Below are 24308 nucleotides of genomic sequence, written 5' to 3' on the forward strand. Positions count from 1 at the left end.
GGCCTGGTACCCTGGAAGGGTGTCCAGGAGATCAAAACTTGGATCACCCCCTCTCAGCCAGAGATTATCACACTTTTCTCAGTTGATTACGAACCTGGAAGCCTCCGAGTAGCGTTCAACCTCAGACATGAACCAATCCACCTCCTCTTTCGAGGATACAAAAAGGGAGATGTCATCGGCATTTGCTACTACCCTCAGAGTGGCCCCCGGCTCTGCCTGGTCCATCACAACTCCCACCAACAGTCCACGATCCACCCTCCTTAAATGGAGATCGATCACGAACACATATAACAGTGGGCTCAAAGGACAACCCTGGCGGACCCCAGAACTAACCTTAAAAGGGTGACCAACCCAACCATTCACAATTGGAAAAGTCTCTGCCCCTCTGTACAAGATCTTTAACCAATTTACACACCTTCCAAGCAGACCGTATCTCAAAAGGGCAGACTAAAGTTACTCATGATCCACTCGGTCAAAAGCCTTAGCTTGGTCTAAGGACAGAAAATACCCCTTCCAGTGATCCGCCCTACCCTGCTCCACTTCCTCCCAGACACTGAGCACAGAACTAAACGTACTTTGGCCTGGAATAGAGCAGTGCTGAGCCCCTGAAAGGAGCTGGGTGCAAACTTCACCAACAGATTGAGCAGCACCTTTGCCAGAACTTTTCGGTCCACATCTAGAAGCGCTATGGGATGCCAATTCTCAATATGGGACGAGTCTTTACCCTTTGATAGGATAATCAGGGCTGACCTCTTCATTGATCTGGGAAGAGTGCCCGAGAAAACATACTCATTAAAAATCTCAGTCAAGAGGGGGACCAACGAGTCCCTAAAGGTCTTGTAAAACTCAGATATTAAACCATCCGGACCCGGCAAATTTTTTTAGGCCGGAGCCGATCAATCGCCATTCTCACTTCTTCTTCCCTGATTGTCATTGCCAAAACATGGAAGCAATCCATAGCCCCTTTTTTCAACATTTATTTGCTTGGTCACGCTGCAGACTACAGCCAGGTCATAGCAATACAAGAGCATGAAAATATAATTTTTTAACTATTTTTGGGGGCCCAGGCATCAGATGTGATTGCACCAAAAAATCTGGACTTTTTTGGGCACTATCTATTATTTTGTTGTGTATTACAACATTTTTGGACACCATTTTGCTTCCCCAAAAATCTGTAGCCCACACAAAAATATTTAGCGACAGTTGTTATATTTATCACTGTGAGTTGTACGCCACACGCATCGCATATCATTGTGCTAAATATCTTACAATTTTACTACGTTAATTTTTTTTGGTGTAATAGCCAACTTTTGGACAGAATTGTGGTGTGCCCAAAAAAATTAAGGCCACATTTTGATCAGTTTGTTATCTCTGGCTGACACCTGTTGTTTCAGTGGTGTCAAAATCCATGCTCTGCAGGCATATGTTTGATTGTTCTGTCTGCTAGCCTTGGTCTACTGAGAATTTATTGTTTTCAAAAATTAAAAAAAAAAAAATGATACAGTCTGTTATCTCCATCAGACACCTGGTGTATCTGTAGTGTCTAAATCTTCACTTTACAGGCATACGTTGTATTTTTGGGTCTGTTAGCCTTGGTCTACTCAAAATTTTAACTGTCTGTTATCTCCGTCAGACGCTTGGTGTATCTGTGGTGTCCAAATCTTTGCTTTGCAGGCATACTGATCACATATAATTTTTCTGCAAATTAATCCATTTGTATTGAGCTTTTAAACTATTTCAGCTGTCCATTTAAAATGGGCAAGGCAAGGGGCAAGGGACGGGGAGTGGACATGATGCTGATGGTGCATGCAGAGGACGAAGCAGTGGCAAAGCTTAAAGTGGGCCACAGAAAGACCCACATGTTTACGCTCAACCTTCCTGTCCCAGTTTCTAGGGGACCACTGTTGTGAATTCTGTGGTCGAGCTCCCTCCTGTGGTCACAAGTGGTACTTCAGCTGATTCTGTCTATGGGCTTCCGTTGGTGGATGTGAGTGGTACTGCGGCTTCTGAGTTTCCTTCCTCAGGTGATGAGGTTAAGTCGTTAGGTGCTGCTCTATTTAACTCCACCTAGTGCTTTGATCCTGGCCTCCAGTCAATGTTCTAGTATTGGTCTTGCTTCCTCCTGGATCGTTCCTGTGGCCTGTTTGCCCAGCATAAGCTAAGTTCTGCTGGTGTTACTTTTGTTTGCTATATTTTCTGTCCAGCTTGCTATATTGGTTTTTCTTGCTTGCTGGAAGCTCTGAGACGCAGAGGGAGCACCTCCGTACCGTTAGTCGGTGCGGAGGGTCTTTTTGCCCCTCTGCGTGGTTGTTTGTAGGTTTTTGTGTTGACCACAAAGCTATCTTTCCTATCCTCGGTCTATTCAGTAAGTCGGGCCTCACTTTGCTAAATCTATTTCATCTCTGTGTTTGTATTTTCATCTTAACTCACAGTCATTATATGTGGGGGGCTGCCTTTTCCTTTGGGGAATTTCTCTGAGGCAAGGTAGGCTTATTTTTCTATCTTCAGGACTAGCTAGTTTCTCAGGCTGTGCCGAGTTGCATAGGGACTGTTAGGCGCAATCCACGGCTACCTCTAGTGTGGTGTGATAGGATTAGGGACTGCGGTCAGCAGAGTTCCCACGTCTCAGAGCTCGTCCTATGTTTTTGGTTATTGTCAGGTCACTTTGTGTGCTCTGAACTTCAAGGTCCATTGTGATTCTGAATTACCTATTCATAACAGTACTGGAGGCCCAAAGTACTATGCTTCTCAATAGAGGGAAAAAAGAAGTTCTGAGACCATTTTTTTTTCTTTGCACTGTGTTTTGCCTTTTTTTTTCCCCTAGACATTTGGGTGGTTCAGGACACAGGTGTAGTGATGGACATTAAAGGTCTGTCTTCATGTGTGGATCATCTCACTGCAAGAGTACAAAATATTCAACACTTTGTGGCTCAGAATTCTATGTTAGAAACAAAAATTCCTATTCCTGATTTGTTTTCTGGAGATAGAGCTAAATTTCTGAGTTTCAAAAATAATTGCAAACTGTTTCTGGCGTTGAAACCTCGCTCCTCTGGTGACCCAGTTCAACAAGTTAAGATCATTATTTCTTTATTACGTGGCGACCCTCAAGACTGGGCATTTTCCCTTGCGCCAGGAGATCCTGCATTATGTAATATTGATGCGTTTTTTCTGGTGCTCGGATTACTGTACGATGAACCTAATTCAGTGGATCAGGCAGAGAAAAATTTGCTGGCTCTGTGTCAGGGTCAGGATGAGATATAGATTTATTGTCAGAATTTAGAAAGTGGTCCGTGCTCACTCAATGGAATGAATGTGCGCTGGCAGCTATTTTCAGAAAGGGTCTCTCTGAAGCCCTTAAGGATGTCATGGTGGGATTTCCTATGCCTGCTGGTCTGAATGAGTCTATGTCTTTGGCCATTCAGATCGGTCGACGCTTGCGTGAGCGTAAATCTGTGCACCATTTGGCGGTATTATCTGAGCATAAACCTGAGCCTATGCAGTGCGATAGGACTTTGACCAGAGCTGAAAGGCAGGAACACAGACGTAAGAATGGGCTGTGTTTCTACTGTGGTGATTCCACTCATGCTATCTCCGATTGTCCTAAGTGCACTAAGCGGTTCGCTAAGTCTGCCACCATTGGTACGGTACAGTCGAAATTTCTTTTGTCCGTTACTTTGATCTGCTCTTTGTCTTCCTATTCTGTCATGGCATTTGTGGATTCAGGCGCTGCCCTGAATTTGATGGACTTGGAGTTTGCTAGGCGCTGTGGCTTTGTCTTGGAGCCCTTGCAGTGTCTTATTCCATTGAGAGGAATTGATGCTACGCCTTTGGCCAAGAATAAGCCTCAGTATTGGACCCAGCTGACCATGTGCATGGCTCCTGCGCACCAGGAGGATATTCGCTTTCTGGTGTTGCATAATCTGCATGATGTGGTCGTGTTGGGGTTGCCATGGCTACAAGTCCATAACCCAGTATTAGATTGGAAATCTATGTCTGTGTCCAGCTGGGGTTGTCAGGGGGTACATGGTGATGTTCCATTTCTGTCTATCTCATCATCCACCCCTTCTGAGGTCCCAGAGTTCTTGTCTGATTACCGGGATGTATTCGATGAGCCCAAGTCCAATGCCCTACCTCCGCCTAGGGATTGTGATTGTGCTATCGAGTTGATTCCTGGTAGTAAGTTTCCTAAGGGTCGACTGTTTAATTTATCTGTACCTGAGCACGCCGCTATGCGGAGTTACGTAAAAGAATCCTTGGAGAAGGGTCATATTCGCCCGTCGTCATCGCCATTGGGAGCAGGGTTCTTTTTTGTGGCCAAGAAGGATGGTTTGCTGAGACCTTGTATTGATTACCGCCTTCTAAATAAAATCACGGTCAAATTTCAGTACCCCTTGCCGCTGCTATCTGATTTGTTTGCTCGGATTAAGGGGGCTAGTTGGTTCACCAAGATAGATCTTCGTGGTGCATATAATCTTGTGCGTATTAAATGGGGCGATGAATGGAAAACTGCATTTAATACGCCCGAGGGCCATTTTGAGTACCTAGTTATGCCATTTGGACTTGCCAATGCTCCATCAGTATTACAGTCCTTTATGCATGACATCTTCCGAGAGTACCTGGATAAATTCCTGATTGTATACTTGGATGATATTTTGGACTTCTCAGATGATTGGGAGTCTCATGTGAAGCAGGTCAGAATGGTGTTCCAGGTCCTGCGTGCTAATTCTTTGTTTGTGAAGGGATCAAAGTGTCTCTTTGGTGTTCAGAAGGTTTCATTTTTGGGGTTCATTTTTTCCCCTTCTACTATCGAGATGGACCCTGTTAAGGTCCAGGCCATTTATGATTGGACTCAGCCGACATCTCTGAAGAGTCTGCAAAAGTTCCTTGGCTTTGCTAATTTTTATCGTCGCTTCATCTGTAATTTTTCTAGTATTGCTAAACCATTGACCGATTTGACCAAGAAGGGTGCTGATGTGGTCAATTGGTCTTCTGCTGCTGTGGAAGCTTTTCAAGAGTTAATGCGTCGTTTTTCTTCTGCCCCTGTGTTGTGTCAGCCAGATGTTTCGCTTCCGTTCCAGGTCGTGGTTGATGCTTCTGAGATTGGAGCGGGGGCTGTTTTGTCGCAAAGAGGTTCTGATTGCTCGGTGATGAAGCCATGCGCCTTCTTTTCCAGGAAGTTTTCGCCTGCTGAGCGAAATTATGATGTTGGCAATCAAGAGTTGCTGGCCATGAAGTGGGCATTTGAGGAGTGGCGTCATTGGCTTGAAGGAGCTAAGCATCGCGTGGTGGTCTTGACTGATCACAAGAACTTGACTTATCTCGAGTCTGCCAAACGGTTGAATCCTAGACAGGCTCGTTGGTTGCTGTTTTTCTCCCGTTTTGACTTTGTGGTTTCGTACCTTCCGGGCTCTAAAAATGTGAAGGCGGATGCCCTGTCTAGGAGTTTTGTGCCCGACTCTCCGGGTTTGCCTGAGCCGGCGGGTATTCTCAAAGGGGGAGTAATTGTGTCTGCCATCTCCCCTGATTTGCGGCGGGTGCTGCAAAAATTTCAGGCTAATAAACCTGATCGTTGCCCAGCGGAGAAACTGTTTGTCCCTGATAGGTGGACGAATAAAGTTATCTCTGGGGTTCATTGTTCGGTGTTGGCTGGTCATCCTGGAATCTTTGGTACCAGAGATTTAGTGGCACGATCCTTTTGGTGGCCATCTCTGTCGCGGGATGTGCGTTCTTTTGTGCAGTCCTGTGGGATTTGTGCTCAGGCTAAGCCCTGCTGTTCTCGTGCCAGTGGGTTGCTTTTGCCCTTGCCGGTTCCGAAGAGGCCTTGGACACATATCTCTATGGATTTTATTTCGGATCTCCCCGTCTCTCAAAAAATGTCGGTCATTTGGGTAGTTTGTGATCGCTTCTCTAAGATGATCCATTTGGTACCCTTGTCTAAATTACCTTCCTCCTCTGATTTGGTGCCATTGTTCTTCCAGCATGTGGTTCGTTTACATGGCATTCCAGAGAACATTGTTTCTGACAGAGGTTCCCAGTTTGTGTCGAGGTTTTGGCGAGCCTTTTGTGCTAGGATGGGCATTGATTTGTCTTTTTCCTCGGCTTTCCATCCTCAGACAAATGGCCAGACTGAATGAACCAATCAGACCTTGGGAACATATCTGAGATGTTTTGTTTCTGCTGATCAGGATGATTAGGTGTCCTTTTTGCCGTTGGCTGAGTTCGCCCTTAATAATCGGGCCAGCTCAGCTACCTTGGTTTCGCCGTTTTTCTGCAATTTTGGGTTCCATCCTCGTTTCTCTTCAGGGCAGGTTGAGTCTTCGGACTGTCCTGGTGTGGATACTGTGGTGGACAGGTTGCAGCGGATTTGGACTCAAGTAGTGGACAATTTGACCTTGTCCCAGGAGAAGGCTCAACGTTTCGCTAATCGCAGACGCTGTGTGGGTCCCCGACTTCGTGTTGGGGATTTGGTTTGGTTGTCATCTCGTTATATTCCTATGAAGGTTTCCTCTCCTAAGTTTAAGCCTCGTTTCATTGGCCCGTATAGGATTTCTGAGGTTCTTAATCCTGTGTCTTTTCGTTTGACCCTTCCAGATTCTTTTTCCATCCATAACGTATTCCATAGGTCATTGTTGCGGAGATACGTGGCACCTATGGTTCCATCTGTTGATCCTCCTGCCCCGGTTTTGGTGGAGGGGGAGTTGGAGTATATAGTGGAGAAGATTTTGGATTCTCGTGTTTCGAGACGGAAACTCCAGTATCTGGTTAAGTGGAAGGGTTATGGTCAGGAAGATAATTCCTGGGTCTTTGCCTCTGATGTCCATGCTGCCGATCTTGTTCATGCCTTTCATATGGCTCATCCTGGTCGGCCTGGGGGCTCTGGTGAGGGTTCGGTGACCCCTCCTCAAGGGGGGGGTACTGTTGTGAATTCTGTGGTCGAGCTCCCTCCTGTGGTCACAAGTGGTACTTCGGCTGATTCTGTCTATGGGCTTCCGTTGGTGGATGTGAGTGGTACTGCGGCTTCTGAGTTTCCTTCCTCAGGTGATGAGGTTAAGTCGTTAGGTGCTGCTCTATTTAACTCCACCTAGTGCTTTGATCCTGGCCTCCAGTCAATGTTCTAGTATTGGTCTTGCTTCCTCCTGGATCGTTCCTGTGGCCTGTTTGCCCAGCATAAGCTAAGTTCTGCTGGTGTTACTTTTGTTTGCTATATTTTCTGTCCAGCTTGCTATATTGGTTTTTCTTGCTTGCTGGAAGCTCTGAGACGCAGAGGGAGCACCTCCGTACCGTTAGTCGGTGCGGAGGGTCTTTTTGCCCCTCTGCGTGGTTGTTTGTAGGTTTTTGTGTTGACCGCAAAGCTATCTTTCCTATCCTCGGTCTATTCAGTAAGTCGGGCCTCACTTTGCTAAATCTATTTCATCTCTGTGTTTGTATTTTCATCTTAACTCACAGTCATTATATGTGGGGGGCTGCCTTTTCCTTTGGGGAATTTCTCTGAGGCAAGGTAGGCTTATTTTTCTATCTTCAGGACTAGCTAGTTTCTCAGGCTGTGCCGAGTTGCATAGGGAGCGTTAGGCGCAATCCACGGCTACCTCTAGTGTGGTGTGATAGGATTAGGGAATGCGGTCAGCAGAGTTCCCACGTCTCAGAGCTCGTCCTATGTTTTTGGTTATTGTCAGGTCACTTTGTGAGCTCTGAACTTCAAGGTCCATTGTGATTCTGAATTACCTATTCATAACAGACCACAGCACACCACTATTGAAGCCAGAGCAGTGTGAAACGGTTGTTGGTTGGATAGCGGATAATGCTTCCAGTCACTTAGCCACCACTACCACCACCACCATGTTTTCCACACTGTATTTCCATTTTTCCTATCTCTGCACCATCCTCTTATGACCTAGTGTATACCTCTCCAATCTAAAAATATTGAAATACTATTATTTTATATTTTTATTTATATCCCTGTCTCTGAGCTGTTGCTAGGGACCAACATATCTCGTTGGACACATTCTGGCTTCATATGTATGAACCTGTGGTTGCCTCTCCCTGTTCTTATTTTCTTTCATAGGTGGATTCACATCCTTTATTCATTTTTTGGATTTCAGTATGATTATTATGTCTCCTCATTCTCCGCCACTAGATCACCAGGGTTAACGGGTTCTGTGCTGCTTCGGCCAGTCACATTTTTTGCAAGGGTGTTTATGATACACATAAATGATTTTTTTTAAATGTAGCCCCATGGGGAAATGTTTGTCAGCCCATGCACGTAGTGTATGGGCATTACAAGTCTAGTAGATCCGCTCCTTAACATTGGGCCTAGTTTTTAATAAGTCCTTCCTCCACATATCATCATTCTCCACCACTAGAACACAATGGTGAAAGTGTTCTGTGCTGCTACAGCCATTCAATTTTTGGGAAAGGGCGTCTATGATCCCCATAAATAATTTTTTAATAACGTACCCCCCATGGTGAAATGTTGTCAGCCCATGCACTTAGTGTATGGGCATTACAAATCTAGGAGACCGTCTCCTTAACATTGGGCCCAGTTTTTAATAAGGACTTCATCCACATATCATCATTCTCCGCCACTAGAACACCATGGTGAATGTGTTCTGTGCTGCTACAGCCATTCAATTTTTGGGCAAGGGCATCTATGATCCCCATAAATATTGTTTTAAAAATGTACCCCCCATGGGGACATGTTTGTCAGCCCATGTACTTAGTGTATGGGCATTACGAGTCTAGGAGACTCGCTCCTTTAAAATGGGAAAAAAAAATTATGAGTCCCTCTTCCATGATTCTTCCAAGGGGGGATTGTGTTGCATGCAAATTTTGGTCAAGATGGCCTTTGCATTCAATGCAAGGAAACAGTATGGCAGGACCAACTAAAGAATGTGAAGTGGGTTTTCCTGTGGCAATCCAGTACCTGGGTTCAAAGGCTTATTGGGTTGCATATTACTGGGTAGCAGGGCAGGCCTTGCAGTTAATACATAAGAAAACCGTGTGGGATTATAAAATGAATAATGTGAAGTGTATTTTCCTGTGTCCATCCACTACCTGGGTTCAAAGGCTTATTGGGGTGCATATGACTTGATAGCAGGGCAGGCCTTGCATTCAATGCAACTTTTTTTCAGGAGGTCCTCCTGTACCTTTCGTGAAAGGGGTATTGGGGTGCGTTGTGATTCTTGGCAGTCCAGCTACTCAGTGCATAGGCAATAGCAGCATAGGAGACCCAATGTTTAATAATGTCCTGTTAAGAATATCAATGCCACCGGATGCACCTCTAAAAATAGGCTTTGTGATTTTAAGAGTCCCTTTTTCAGAAATGAAGCAAGATGTGTCTCCTTATGTGTCACACACCACATGGCCAGCTAGGGTTGTTAAATGTTACAATGGCATTTCCCAGTGAATGCATTTGTATTGGTTGAAAGCAATGTCAAGGTTGAAAAATGTCAGTGTGAACATAGCAAAAGTGGTGGAGGAACATTTTGGTCTGCGTTAAATTAAGACCACCAGGTCGAAAAGCGTAGATCATCATTAGGTTCTATAGCCAGTATGCACCGAGTGCTGGATACCGTATATATGGATATATTTTTAACTTATTTTCATTAAAAGTTATTTTTTACCTTCACCACTCAATGGACACACCTGCTTTTCTGTTGGATTCATTGTGGCTACTTCATCCTGGTCCATGCGAAGTGTTTGGTGACCACACAGGAGGTCAAGATAAAAGACATGATGAGCTGATTTTATTTTTCTCTACTAAATTATTTTGCCTTATATACAAATCATTACCCTGGAAAGGATGTACCTTAACATATTTCCCAGCAAAATCCATTTTGGTTTTGTTTTTGGATATTTTTTGGTGCACCTGTAAAAATGGCATGAAACTCTGACAACATTGCTTTCAGCTGTGATCTAGGAGTCAGAAATACTTCCGGGGGCGATCCCTATGATGTTCCTGTGTCATTTCTGCAGTGTTTCCATCAGTTTCAGATGTTTTTAGAGCTTAAAAGGACCCCCGGGGGGGATCGCGGTAAAAATACTCGGGTTCCCCATAGACTTACATTGGGCTCGTTGCTCGGGTCAAGTACCCGAGTATTCCATTTTGCTCGACCCGAGCAATGAGCACCCGAGCATTTTAGTGCTCGCCCATCACTAATCATTACACCTCTCCAGTCAGTCCATTACTCTGCTTTCTCCTCTCTGCAAATCCCTTCATTGCCTCCCAATTCCACAATGTATCTACTTGAAGATAGTAACAGTAACACTGACCTACAAAACCGTTAATAATCTGTCTCCCCCATATACTGTATCTCTAAACTAATCTCCGGATATCTCCCACCACTTAATCTTTGGTCCTCCCAAGATTTTCTTCTCTCCTCCACAATCATATGATCCTTATCAAATTGCCGGCAACATTTCTCCCAAGTATCCCCCATTCTGTAGAATTCTGCGGCTCAACACATCTGATTATCCTCTATATTTGGAACTTTAAAGCGGAACTTGAAAACCAATATCTGAAGAACAGTTACAACCTGCAATGACTCCGCTGCCAACTCACCAACACCAGAGCTGCTGCAACCCCCAAGCCAACCGTCTCCTTAAAAATTTTCCTGTAGAATGCAAGGCCACAAGGGTAGGGTCCTCTCCCCTCTGTAGCTGTCTGTCACTATTATTTTGTTCATTGTAATTTCTATTAGTGTTTTGTATGCAACTCCTCTTCATGTATTGGATCGCCCCCCAAGGGACATGGGGTACTCGGTACCGGGTCCGGTCGGCTCAAAGGGGATGTCACGGTAGCTGACCCGGTCCGTGGCCCTGGGACATCCGTATAAAAGGGAAAGGTCTTTAAATGGATAAAGTTTATGTTCGTGACGCCACCTGTGGTTTTCGGTCAGGGTGACCGACACTGCTTTAAGGGGTCCGCTGGGGTGATGTTATGGCAGCTAGATGATATACCTTCCCACAGGTGAAGTATGTCACCAGGGCTTCCCAGTGTGTAGATGGTTGTATGGTGAGAGGTGCAGAGAAGAATTAGGACACAAGGTTGCAGTCTCTTTACCTTTACTGAACACCAGCATCCACATTCCAGGACATGAGATCACAGGGCAGGCAGAGTCCGGCCGTTTGGAGGCAAGTCCGGAGTTCCCTTGTCCAGGTGGAAATCAGTAGCCTTCCCTTGCGCTGCGGTAGTGTAGTCCCTTACTGCCTATGACTTCACAAAAGGGTCTCACAGATGTGCTCTCTCTATCCCCAATTTAGGATAGGACAAAACCCGTATGACTGGTGACTTAAGCCTGTTTATAGGGTCTCTTAGATAACCCGGCTCTGTAGGTGTCACCTTTGCTCCTGGGTGTAGGTGCGGACAGGTAACCTGCAATTAGCTGTCCTGCCGGTCTCTGAAATAAGGCGTAGAGGTCCTTACTCCCTCGGTGTTCCAGCTACTGGGATTCTGCACCTCAGAAGGAGGCAGCCTGAGCGGGGCTGTCCCCTTCTGGTATCCTCTCCTTTGCTTCGACTTCCTTCATGCTCGCTGCAATACAATTCTGCCTTTCAATGTCTCTTTCTGGGAGCTGCAGCTCTGAGGACATGCACAGCTCCGTTAACCTTCTGTCCTCCTCAGACTCCGGTCTGGAACGAACTGAGCTGAGCTCAGCCAGCAACTAACTCCTGTCTGGAACTGACTAACTTTCCCTGCAGACTACCAGTTATATATATGTGGGGACTGACTTAATAAATATGAGCAGGAGCTCCCCCTGGTGGCCCAAGTATGAAATGCATTGCATGTTTGTGATACCTGAATGCAGTTATCCTTTCTTGCCTCCAAACGTAGCATCACTCTCCCTGAGAGGAAAGCAATGCCACTGTGACGACCAGGACCATGGGGCGTCACAGTACAACATCATGGAATCAATGGTGAGCTAAAAATAAATAACAATAATAACCCCCACATAAACTTCCACCCAGTTTTCACCCCTGACCTCCTTGTCGGTGTACACACAGCAGAAAGCTGCAGCATTTGGCAAATATGTTTCGTAGTCAGCATCATCAAAGATGTGCTGTGGTGGTCCACTGATGGTTTGCACTACCCCTCCCAAGTACTCATCCTCCAATAGAACAAGTGGTCTCTTAAAATTGAGTGGCAGGGCCAGGAGGAGTCACAGACAGCAGAGTCATCAAAAAGCAGAAGGGACTGCTGCATGACTTGGGGCCCACACTGCTTGCCTGATTTTCAATGGGGTGAGGGGGAAGACAGATGCCCATGGGCCACAGATGCAAAATCTGCACTTTTAGCAGGGGACTGGGTAAAAGACAAAGCAAGGGAACTGAAGGCACTCTCAACCAACCAAACCTCTACTTGTTCTGGTCTTACCATTCATCTAATGGTACTCGTGCCTAGGAAATTACACAGAACGTCCTTTCACCTGCTTGCGCCAGAGGAAGGTGTATTATTTGAGCGTGTAGCAGACACATATCGACCATGCTTTCTCTCTGCCTGCAGCAGTTACAACACCATCACCATCAATACGGCCATATCTCCTATTTGATGCTCTCCTTATTCTTTTCAACCCCCCAAAAATTGCAGAGTATTACACAGCCTGTATACAGAGAGACAATGCCCAGCATATTATTGCATTGCCTGTTTTCAAAAAATCTATGCACCTCCACAAAAACAGTTTTGGCTACCTCCTCCTCCTATGCCTTTTCCATCTACACCACAACCTCCTCCTCAACCTCCTCCTGCACTTGGACTTCTGCCTCCTGGTTCAATATTACATATATATATATATATATATATATATATAACAGAATAATATATATATATATATATATATATATATATATATACAGTACAGACCAAAAGTTTGGACACACATTCTCATTTAAAGATTTTTCTGTATTTTCATGACTATGATAATTGTAAATTCACACTGAATGCATCAAAACTATGAATTAACACATGTGGAATTATATACTTAACAAAAAAGTGTGAAACAACTGAAAATATGTCTTATATTCTAGGTTCTTCAAAGTAGCCACCTTTTGCTTTGATGACTGCTTTGCACACTCTTGGCATTGTCTTGATGAGCTTCAAGAGGTAGTCACCGGAAATGGTTTTCACTTCACAGGTGTGCCCTCTCAGGTTTGATAAGTGGGATTTCTTGCCTTATAAATGGAGTTGGGACCATCGGTTGTGTTGAGCAGGAGTCTGTTGGATACACAGCTGATAGTCCTACTGAATAGACTGTTAGAATTTGTATTATGGCAAGAAAAAAGCAGCTAAGTAAAGAAAAACGAGTGGCCATCATTACTTTATGAAATGAAGGTCAGTCAGTCCGAAAAATTGGGAAAACTTTGAAAGGTTCCCCAAGTGCAGTTGCAAAAACCATCAAGCACTACAAAGAAACTGGCTCACATGAGGACCGCCCCAGGAATGGAAGACCAAGAGTCACCTCTGCTTCTGAGGATAAGTTTATCCGAGTCACCAGCCTCAGAAATCGCAGGTTAACAGCAGCTCAGATTAGAGACCAGGTCAATGCCACACAGAGTTCTAGCAGCAGACACATCTCTACAACAACTGTTAAGAGGAGACTTTGTGCAGCAGGCCTTCATGGTAAAATAGCTGCTAGGAAACCACTGCTAAGGACAGACAACAAGCAGAAGAGACTTGTTTGGGCTAAAGAACACAAGGAATGGACATTAGACCAGTGGAAATCTGTGCTTTGGTCTGATGAGTCCAAATTTGAGATCTTTGGTTCAAACCACCGTGTCTTTGTGTGACGCAGAAAAGGTGAACGGATGACCTGGCCAGACCGGAACCCAATCGAGATGTTTTGGGGTGAGCTGGACCGCAGAAGGAAGACAAAAGGGCCAACAAGTGCTAAGCATCTCTGGGAACTCCTTCAAGATTGTTGGAAGACCATTTCCGGTGACTACCTCTTGAAGCTCATCAAGAGAATGCCAAGAGTGTGCAAAGCAGTCATCAAAGCAAAATGTGCCTACTTTGAAGAATCTAGAATATAAGACATATTTTCAGTTGTTTCACACTTTTTTGTTAAGCATATAATTCCACATGTGTTAATTCATAGTTTTGATGCCTTCATTGTGAATTTAAAATTTTCATAGTCATGGGGATACAAAAAAATCTTTAAATGAGAAGGTGTGTCCAAACTTTTGGTCTGTACTGTATATATATATATATATATATATATATATATATATATATATATATATATATATATATATATATATAATTCTGTTATTTTAAGTCATTTCCCTATCCACATTTGTTTGCATGGTAACTGTACTGCTCTTGCCCCTCTTTAGCTTCCTTTTGCAGCTGTGTTGCCCTTACTATGACAATTTTACAGCTTTTTAACCCCTTCCCGACCTTTGACGCCACGTAGGCGTCATGAAAGTCGGTGCCAATCCGACCCATGACGCCTATGTGGCGTCATGGAAAGATCGCGTCCCTGCAGATCGGATGAAAGGGTTAACTCCCATTTCACCCGATCTGCAGGGACAGGGGGAGTGGTAGTTTAGCCCAGGGGGGTTCACCCCCCGTGGCTACGATCGCTCTGATTGGCTGTTGAAAGTGAAATTGCCAATCAGAGCGATTTGTAATATTTCACCTATTAAAACTGGTGAAATATTACAATCCAGCCATGGCCGATGCTGCAATATCATCGGCCATGGCTGGAAACACTAATGTGCCCCCACCCCACCCCACCGATCGCCCCCCCAAGCCACCGATCTGTCCTGTACACTGCTCCGGCTCCCCTCCGTCCTGTGCTCCGCTCCCCCGTGTTCTTGTCCACTCCCCCCGTGCTCCAATCACCCCCCGTGCTCCGATCCAACCCCCCCTGCACTCCGATCCACCCCCCCCGTGCATCATCCACCCCCCGTGCTCCGATCCACCCCCCATGCTCCGTTCCACCCCCCGTGCTCCGTTCCACATCCCCCCGCGCTCCGATCCCACCCCCCATGCTCCGATCCCCCCCCCCCGTGCTCCCCCCCACCCCATCATACTTACCGATCCTGCCGGGGTCCGTCCGTCTTCTCCCTGGGCACCGCCATCTTCCAAAATGGCGGGCGCATGCGCAGTGTGCCCGCCGAATCTGCCGGTCGGCAGATTCGTTCCAAAGTGCATTTTGATCACTGAGATATAATCTATCACAGTGATCAAAATAAAAAAATAATAAATGACACCCCCCCTTTCCTTTGTCACCCCCATAGGTAGGGACAATAAAAAAATAAAGAATTTTTTTTTCCCACTAAGGTTAGAATAGGGTTAGGGTTAGGGATAGGGCTAGGGTTAGGGCTAGGGCTAGGGTTAGGGTTAAGGTTAGGGCTAGGGCTAGGTTTAGGGCTAGGGTTAGGGTTAGGGATAGGGCTAGGGTTAGGGTTTCGGTATGTGCACAGGTATTCTGTTCCTCTGCGGATTTTTCCACTGCGGAATTGATAAATCCGCAGTGCTAAACCGCTGTGGATTTATGGCGGATTTACCGTGGTTTTTCTGCGCATTTCACTGCGGTTTTACAACTGCGATTTTCTATTGGAGCCGTTGTAAAACCGCTGTGGAATCCGCAGAAACAAGTGACATGCTGCAGAATGTAAACCGCTGCGTTTCCGTGCAGTTTTTCTGCGGCATGTGTACAGCGATTTTTGTTTCCCATAGGTTTACATTGAACTGTAAACTCATGGGAAACTGCTGCGGATCCGCAGCGTTTTACGCAGTGTGTGCACATACCTTTAGAATTAGGCTATGTGCACACGGTGCGGATTTGGCTGCGGATCCGCAGCAGTGTTCCATCAGGTTTACAGTACCATGTAAACCTATGGAAAACTAAATCCGCTGTGCCCATGGTGCGGAAAATACCGCGCGGAAACGCTGTGTTGTATTTTCCGCAGCATGTCAATTCTTTGTGCGGATTCCGCAGCGTTTTACACCTGTTCCTCAATAGGAATCCACAGGTGAAATCCGCACAAAAAACGCTGGAAATCCGCGGTAAATCCGCAGGTAAAACGCAGTGCCTTTTACCCGCAGATTTTTCAAAAATGATGCTGAAAAATCTCACACGAATCCACAACATGGGCACATAGCCTTAGGGTTAGGGTTGGAATTAGGGTTGTGATTAGGGTTATGGCTACAGTTGGGATTAGGGTTAGGGGTGTGTTGGGGTTAGTGTTGGAGGTAGAATTGAGGGGTTTCCACTGTTTAGGCACATCAGGGGTCTCCAAACGCAACATGGCGCCACCATTGATTCCAGCCAATCTTGTATTCAAAAAGTCAAATGGTGCTCCCTCACTTCCGAGCCCCGACGTGCGCCCAAACAGTAGTTTACCCCCACATATGGGGTATCAGCTTACTCAGGACAAACTGCGCAACAATTTCGGGGGTCCAATTTCTCCTGCTACCCTTGTGAAAATAAAAAATTGCTTGCTAAAACATCATTTTTGAGGAAAGAAAAATGATTTTTTAATTTCACGGCTCTGCGTTGTAAACGTCTGTGAAGCACTTGTGGGTTCAAAGTGCTCACCACACATCTAGATAAGTTCCTTTCGGGGTCTAGTTTCCAAAATGGGGTCACTTGTGGGGGTTTCCACTGTTTAGCCACATCAGGGGCTCTGCAAACGCAACGTAACGCCCGCAGAGCATTCCATCAAAGTCTGCATTTCAAAACGTCACTACTTCACTTCCGAGCCCCGGCATGTGCCCAAACAGTGGTTTACCCCCACATATGGGGTATCACCGTACTCAGGAGAAACTGGGCAACAACTTTTGGGGTCAAATTTCTCCTGTTACCCTTGGGAAAATAAAAAATTGCAGGCTAAAAGATCATTTTTGAGAAAATAATTTTTTTTTTTATTTTCATGGCTCTGCGTTATAAACTTCTGTGAAGCACTTGAGGGTTCAAAGTCCTCACCACACATCTAGATTAGTTCCTTTGGGGGTCTAGTTTCCAAAATGGGGTCACTTGTAGGGGGTTTCTACTGTTTAGCCACATCAGGGGCTCTGCAAATGCAACGTGACGCCCGCAGAGCATTCCATCAAAGTCTGCATTTCAAAACGTCACTACTTCACTTCCGAGCCCCGGCATGTGCCCAAACAGTGGTTTACCCCCACATATGGGGTATCAGCGTACTCAGGAGAAACTGGACAACAACTTTTGTCATCAAATTTCTCCTGTTACCCTTGGGAAAATAAAAAATTGCAGGCTAAAATATCATTTTAGAGAAAATAATTTTTTTTTTTTATTTTCACGGCTCTGCGTTATAAACTTCTGTGAAGCACTTGGGGGTTCAAAGTCCTCACCACACATCTAGATTAGTTCCTTTGGGGGTCTAGTTTCCAAAATTGGGTCATTTGTGGGGGATCTTCATTGTTTAGGCACATAGGGGCTCTCCAAACGTGACATGGTGTCCGCTAATGATTGGAGCTAATTTTCCATTTAAAAAGCCAAATGGCGTGCCTTCCCTTCCGAGCCCTGCCGTGCGCCCAAACAGTGGTTTACCCCCACATATGGGGTATCATCGTACTCAGGACAAACTGGACAACAACATTTGGTGTCCAATTTCTCCCATTACCCTTGGCAAAATAGGAAATTCCAGGCTAAAAAATCATTTTTGAGGAAAGAAAAATTATTTTTTATTTTCATGGCTCTGCGTTACAAACTTCTGTGAAGCACCTGGGGGTTTAAAGTGCTCAACATGCATCTAGATAAGTTCCTTGGGGGGTCTAGTTTCCAAAATGGGGTCAATTGTGGGGGAGCTCCAATGTTTAGGCACGCAGGCGCTCTCCTAACGTGACAAGGTGTCCGCTAACAATTGGAGCTAATTTTCCATTCAAAAAGTCAAATGGCGCGCCTTCCCTTCCGAGCCCTGCCGTGTGCCCAAACAGTGGTTTACCCCCACATATGAGGTATCGGCGTACTCGGGAGAAATTGCCCAACAAATTTTAGGATCCATTTTATCCTATTGCCCATGTGAAAATGAAAAAATTGAGGCAAAAAATTTTTTTTGTGAAAAAAAAGTACTTTTTCATTTTTACAGATCAATTTGTGAAGCACCTGAGGGTTTAAAGTGCTCACTAGGCATCTAGATAAGTTCCTTGGGGGGTCTAGTTTCCAAAATGAGGTCACTTGTGGGGGAGCTCCAATGTTTAGGCACACAGGGGCTCTCCAAACGCGACATGGTGTCAGCTAACGATGGAGATAATTTTTCATTCAAAAAGTCAAATGGCGTTCCTTCCCTTCTGAGCCTTACCATGTGCCCAAACAGTGGTTTACCCCCACATGTGAGGTATCGGTGTACTCAGGAGAAATTGTCCAACAAATTTTAGGATCCATTTTATCCTGTTGCCATGTGAAAATGAAAAAATTGAGGCTAAAAGAATTTTTTTGTGAAAAAAATTACTTTTTCATTTTTACGGATCAATTTGTGAAGCACCTGGGGGTTCAAAGTGCTCACTATGCATCTAGATAAGTTCCTTGGGGCGTCTAGTTTCCAAAATAGGGTCACTTGTGGGGGAGCTCCAATTTTTAGGCACACGGGGGCTCTCCAAACGTGACATGGTGTCCGCTAAAGAGTGGAGCCAATTTTTCATTCAAAAAGTCAAATGGCGCTCCTTCCCTTCCAAGCCCTGCCGTGCGCCCAAACAGTGGTTTACCCCCATATATGAGGCATCAGCATACTCAGGACAAATTGGACAACAACTTTCATGGTTCAGTTTCTCCTTTTACCATTGGGAAAATAAAAAAATTGTTGCTAAAAGATAATTTTTGTGACTAAAAGGTTAAATGTTCATTTTTTCCTTCCATGTTGCTTCTGCTGCTGTGAAGTACCTGAAGGGTTAATAAACTTCTTGAATGTGGTTTTGAGTACCTTGAGGGGTGCATTTTTTATAATGGTGTCACTTTTGGGTATTTTCAGCTATATAGACCCCTCAAATTGACTTCAAATGTGAGGTGTTCCCTAAAAAAAATGGTTTTGTAAATTTCGTTGTAAAAATGAGAAATCGCTGGTCCAATTTTAACCCTTATAACTTCCTAGCAAAAAAGTTTCCAAAATTGTGCTGATGTAAAGTAGACGTGTGGGAAATGTTATTTATTAACTATTTTGTGTCACACAACTCTCTGGTTTAACAGAATAAAAATTCAAAATGTGAAAATTGCAAAATTTTCTAAATTTTTGCCAAATTTCCATTTTTATCACAAATAAACGCAGAATTTATTGACCTAAATTTACCACTAACATGAAGCCCAATATGTCATGAAAAAACAATCTCAGAACCGCTAGGATCCGTTGAAGCGTTCCTGAGTTATTACCTCATAAAGGGCCACTGGTCAGAATTGCAAAAAATGGCAAGGTCTTTAAAGGGAACCTGTCACCCCGTTTTTTGAGATTGAGCTATAAATACTGTTAAATAGGGCCTGCGCTGTGTGTTCCTATAGTGTATGTAGTGTACCCCGATTCCCCATGTATGCTGAGAAATAACTTACCAAAGTCACCGTTTTCGCCTGTCAATCAGGCTGGTCAGGTCGGGAGGGCGTGGTGATATCGCTGGTTCTTCCTCAGCTTTACGTTGGTGGCGTAGTGGCGTAGTGGTGAACAAGCAGCGCGCGATCTGCGCTGTCATCCCTTTCGTCGGTGGGGGCGGCCATTTTCCTGGGGCCGCGCGTGCGCAGATCGAGTGCTCTGCTGCACAGGGCTTCAGGAAAATGGCCGCGGGATGCCGCGCGTGCGCATTAGAGATCGCGGCGGCCATTTTCCCAAAGCCGAGATGCAAACTCGGCTTTGGGAAAATGGCCGCCGCGATCTCTAATGCGCACGCGCGGCATCCCGCGGCCATTTTCCTGAAGCCCCGTTGCATGTTGGCCTACACAGAGAACTTTTCAAGTGTACTTTTCAAGTGTGCTTGGAAAAGGTCTCTGCCTTGGCAGATAACATGCTGCTTGTCGAATGAAAAACCTTTTTTAGTGCATTAAATATAATAATTTTCTTTAACCCCTTTCTACCATTGGATGCACTATTCCGTCCATGTGGGGTGGGCCCTACTTCCCATGGATGGAATAGTACGTCCACGAGGGAAGCACGGCCGATCGCGGCCAGGTGTAAGCTGACTATCGCAGCTGACATCCGGCACTATGTGCCTGCTCCTGACACATTAACCCCTGGAACGCTACGATCAAAGATGATCACAGTGTTCCAGCGGCACAGGGAAGCATCGCGCAGGGAGGGGGCTCCCTGCGTACTTCCTTGAGACCCTCAGAGCAACACGATGTGATCATATTGCTCCGAGCGTCTCCTACCTCCTACTGCCTGCAGGCCCGGATCAAAGATGGCCACGCGGGGCCTTCCGGGTCCTGCAGCGAGGTGGCTTTCAAGCGCCTGCTCGGAGCAGATGCCGGGACGCCTCCCTGCAGTGCCTGTGAGATCGCTGATCTGACACAGTGCTCTGCAAAGAGTCAGATCAGCGATCTGATCATATATATAGTGATGTCCCCCCTGGGGAAATGTTAAAAAGTAAAAAAACAAACATTTGCATGTGTAGAAAAAAAAAATCTAAATAAAGAAAAAATATATATATATTGTTTCAATAAATACATTTCTTTATCTAAATAAAAAAAACAATAGAAGTACACATATTTAGTATCGCCGCGTCCGTAGCGACCTGACCAATAAAACTGTCCCACTAGTTAACCCCTTCAGTGAACACCATGAAAAAAAAACGAGGCAAAAAACGACGCTTTATTACCATACCACCAAACAAAAAGTGGAATAACACGCAATCAGAAAGACGGATATAAATAACCATGGTACCGCTGAAAACATTATCTTGTCTCGCAAAAAACGAGCCACCATACAGCATCATAAACAAAGAAATTAAAAAGTTATAGTCCTCAGAATAAAGCGATGCAAAAATAATTATTTTTTATATAAGGTAGTTTTTATCGTATAAAAGTGCCAAAACATAAAAAAATGATATAAATGAGATATCGCTTTAATCGTACTGACCCAAAGAATAAAACTGCTTTATCAATTTTACCAAAAGCGGAACGGTATAAGCGCCTCCCAAAAAAAATCATGAATAGCTCCTTTTTGTTCATTCTGCCTGACAAAAATCGGAACAAAAAGCGATCAAAAAATGTTATGTGCCCGAAAATGGTACCAATAAAAAGTAAACTCATCCCGCAAAAAATAAAACCTCACATGACTCTGTGGATCAAAATATGGAAAAATTCTAGCTCTCAAAATGTGGAGAAGCAAAAACTATTTTTAGCAATAAAAAGCGTTTTTTAGTGTGTGACAGCTGCCAATCATAAAAATCCACTAAAAACCCCACTATAAATAGTAAATCAAACCCCCCTACATTAGGGTTAAGGTTAGGGCTAAAGTTAGGGTTAGGGCAACAGTTAGGGTTAGGGTTAGGGCTAAAGTTAGGGCTAGGGTTGGGGCTAAGGTTAGGGTTAGGGTTGGGGCTAAAGTTAGGGTTTGGATTACATTTACGGTTGGTATTAGGGTTGGGATTAGGGCTATGGGTGTGTTTGGATTAGGGTTTCAGTTATAATTGGGGGGTTTCCACTGTTTAGGCACATCAGTGGCTCTCCAATCGCGAAACCTGACTCGACCCTAAAAAAGTAAAAGTCGCTCAACCCTACTCACCACACATCTAGATAAGTTTCTTATGGGGTCTACTTTCCAAAATGGTGTCACTTCTGGGGGGTTTCATTGTTTAGGCACATCAGTGGCTCTCCAAACACGACATGGCGTCCTATCTCAATTCCAGTCAATTTCGCATTGAAAAGTCAAATGGCGCTCCATCCCTTCTGAGCTCTGCCATGTGCCCAAAACAGTGGTTTACCCCCACATATGGGGTATTATCATACTCAGAACAAATTCTACAACAACTTTTGGGGTCCAATTTCTCCTGTTACTCTTGGTAAAATAAAACAAATTGGAGCTAAAGCAAATTTATTGTGAAAAAAAGTTAAATGTTCATTTTTTTTAAACATTATTGAATGTAGTTTTGAGCACCTTGGGGGGTGCAGTTTTTAGAATGGTGTCACACTTGGGTATTTTCTATCATATAGACCCCTCAAAGTGACTTCAAATGTGACGTGGTCCCTAAAAAAAATGGTGTTGTAAAAATGAGAAATTGCTGGTCAACTTTTAACCCTTATAACTCCCTAACAAAAAAAAAAGGTTGGTTCCAAAATTGTGGTGATGTAAAGTAGACATGTGGGAAATGTTACTTATTAAGTATTTTGTGTGACCTAACTCTGTGATTTAATTGCATAAAAATTCAAAGTTGGCAAATTGCGAAATTTTCAAAATTTTCGCCAAATTTCCATTTTTTTCACAAATAAACGCAGGTAATATCAAAGAAATTTTACCACTAACATGAAGTATAATATGTCACAAGAAAACAATGTCAGAATCACCAGGATCCGTTGAAGCGTTCCAGATATAACCTCATAAAGGGACAGTGGTCAGAATTGTAGAAATTGGCCCGGTCATTAATGTGCAAACCACCCTTGGGGGTAAAGGGGTTAAGCACATCAGGGGCTCTCCAAACGCAACATGGCTCCTCTTATTATTCCAATAAAGTTTACATTCAAAAAATCAGATGGCGCTCATTTCATTCTGAGCCCTGCCTTGTGCCTAAATAGTGGTTTTACACCACATATGGGGTATCATTGTGCTCAAGAGAAATTGCACAACAAACTTTGCGGTCTACTTTTTCCTGTTACCCTTGTGAAAGTAAAAAATTGTGTCTAAATGAAAATTTTTGTGAAGAAAGTTACAGTAAATATTTATTTTTTCCTTCCACATTCCATTAATTCCTGTGAAGCACCTGAAGGTTTAATAAACTTCTTGAATGTGGTTTTGAGCCTATAGTGGGGTGCAGTTTTAGAATGGCGTCACTTTTGGGTATTTTCTGTCATATAAGCCCCTCAAAGTAACTTCAAGTGTGATGTGGTCCCTAAAAAAATGGTTTTGTAAATTTTGTTGTAAAAATGAAAAATTTCTGGTCAAATTTTAACCCTTATAACTTTCTATAAAAAATGATGTTTCAAAAATTGTGCTGAAGTAAAGAAGACATTTGTGAACTGTTATTTATTAACTATTTTGTGTGACATGACTCTCTGATTTAAGGGCATAAAAATTCAACGTTGGAAAATTGCGAACTTTTCAAAACTTTCGCCAAATTTCCACTTTTTTTCACAAATAAATGCAGGTAATATCAAAGAAATTTTACTACTAACATGAAGTACAATATGTCACGAGAAAACAGTGTCAAAATCACTGGGATCCGTTGAAGCGTTCCAGAGTTATAACCTCATAAAGGGACAGTGGTCAAAATTGTTAAAATTGGCCCGGTCATTAATGTGCAAACCACCCTTGGGGGTAAAGGGGTTAAAAGGGAAGGTTATTATGAGGATAAGTTCTACAAGGAAATGTACAGGTGAGATATGTGTACAGGATGTGGCTAGGGAAAGAAACCTGTGTGAACATAAAGGTACAATGCTGCTTATCCGAAGCCTACAGACGAACACTTCAGACCAATAACTATTTTGTGCAACCTCTCCACTTCTCTTCTTTTTTACAAAACTCTCAAACAATAAAATTTAATCGAAAGATAGAGGCTTAAAGAGAAGAGATAACCATCTTGACCTTGAGAGTGACTTTTTAAAATCTATTAACCGTCATCTAAAGGTACAAAATATACACTTGACTTGAAGTACTGACATATGATAATTTTCATAGTTTCATAGTTTTAAGGTTAAATATCAAAAGTCAATTAATTTCAAGTTTCTTAGGTTCTATTATTATTATTGACAAATGTACTGTATGTATATTATTTCTTTTAACATTTTCAAGCACAAATAAGACAATAAATATATCTTAAAGGGAAGGTGCCATAAAAAAAATTCCAGCAATTGAAAAATGTAAAGAATTAATGTTTACATTTTCTTAAATATTATCTGTTTATAATTTCATAAAATATGAAAAATAATTTTAAAAAGTTTGGCATTTCCACTTTTAAACACTAGGGGGAGCAGCTACTGAAATTTGACAACAACCTAGTGTACAACTAGCTCACATTAATGCACTGCAGTAATTATGGGCGGAGTCTGGTGACATGGGTGTGATGTCTCCTCTCCTCTCCTCCTGGGTGTTTGCTAAGGGATAAGAGAGGATTCAGGAACACAGTGAGCAGCCATTTTGTTGGTGACTGCAAAGTTATACTGACTAGTAAACAGTTACAGAGGATGGCAGGCAGCAAGGATTCTGGGAGACATATG

This window comes from Ranitomeya imitator, chromosome 1 (genome assembly GCF_032444005.1).
Source record: "Ranitomeya imitator isolate aRanImi1 chromosome 1, aRanImi1.pri, whole genome shotgun sequence".
In the NCBI taxonomy this organism is placed as follows: Eukaryota; Metazoa; Chordata; class Amphibia; order Anura; family Dendrobatidae; genus Ranitomeya; species Ranitomeya imitator.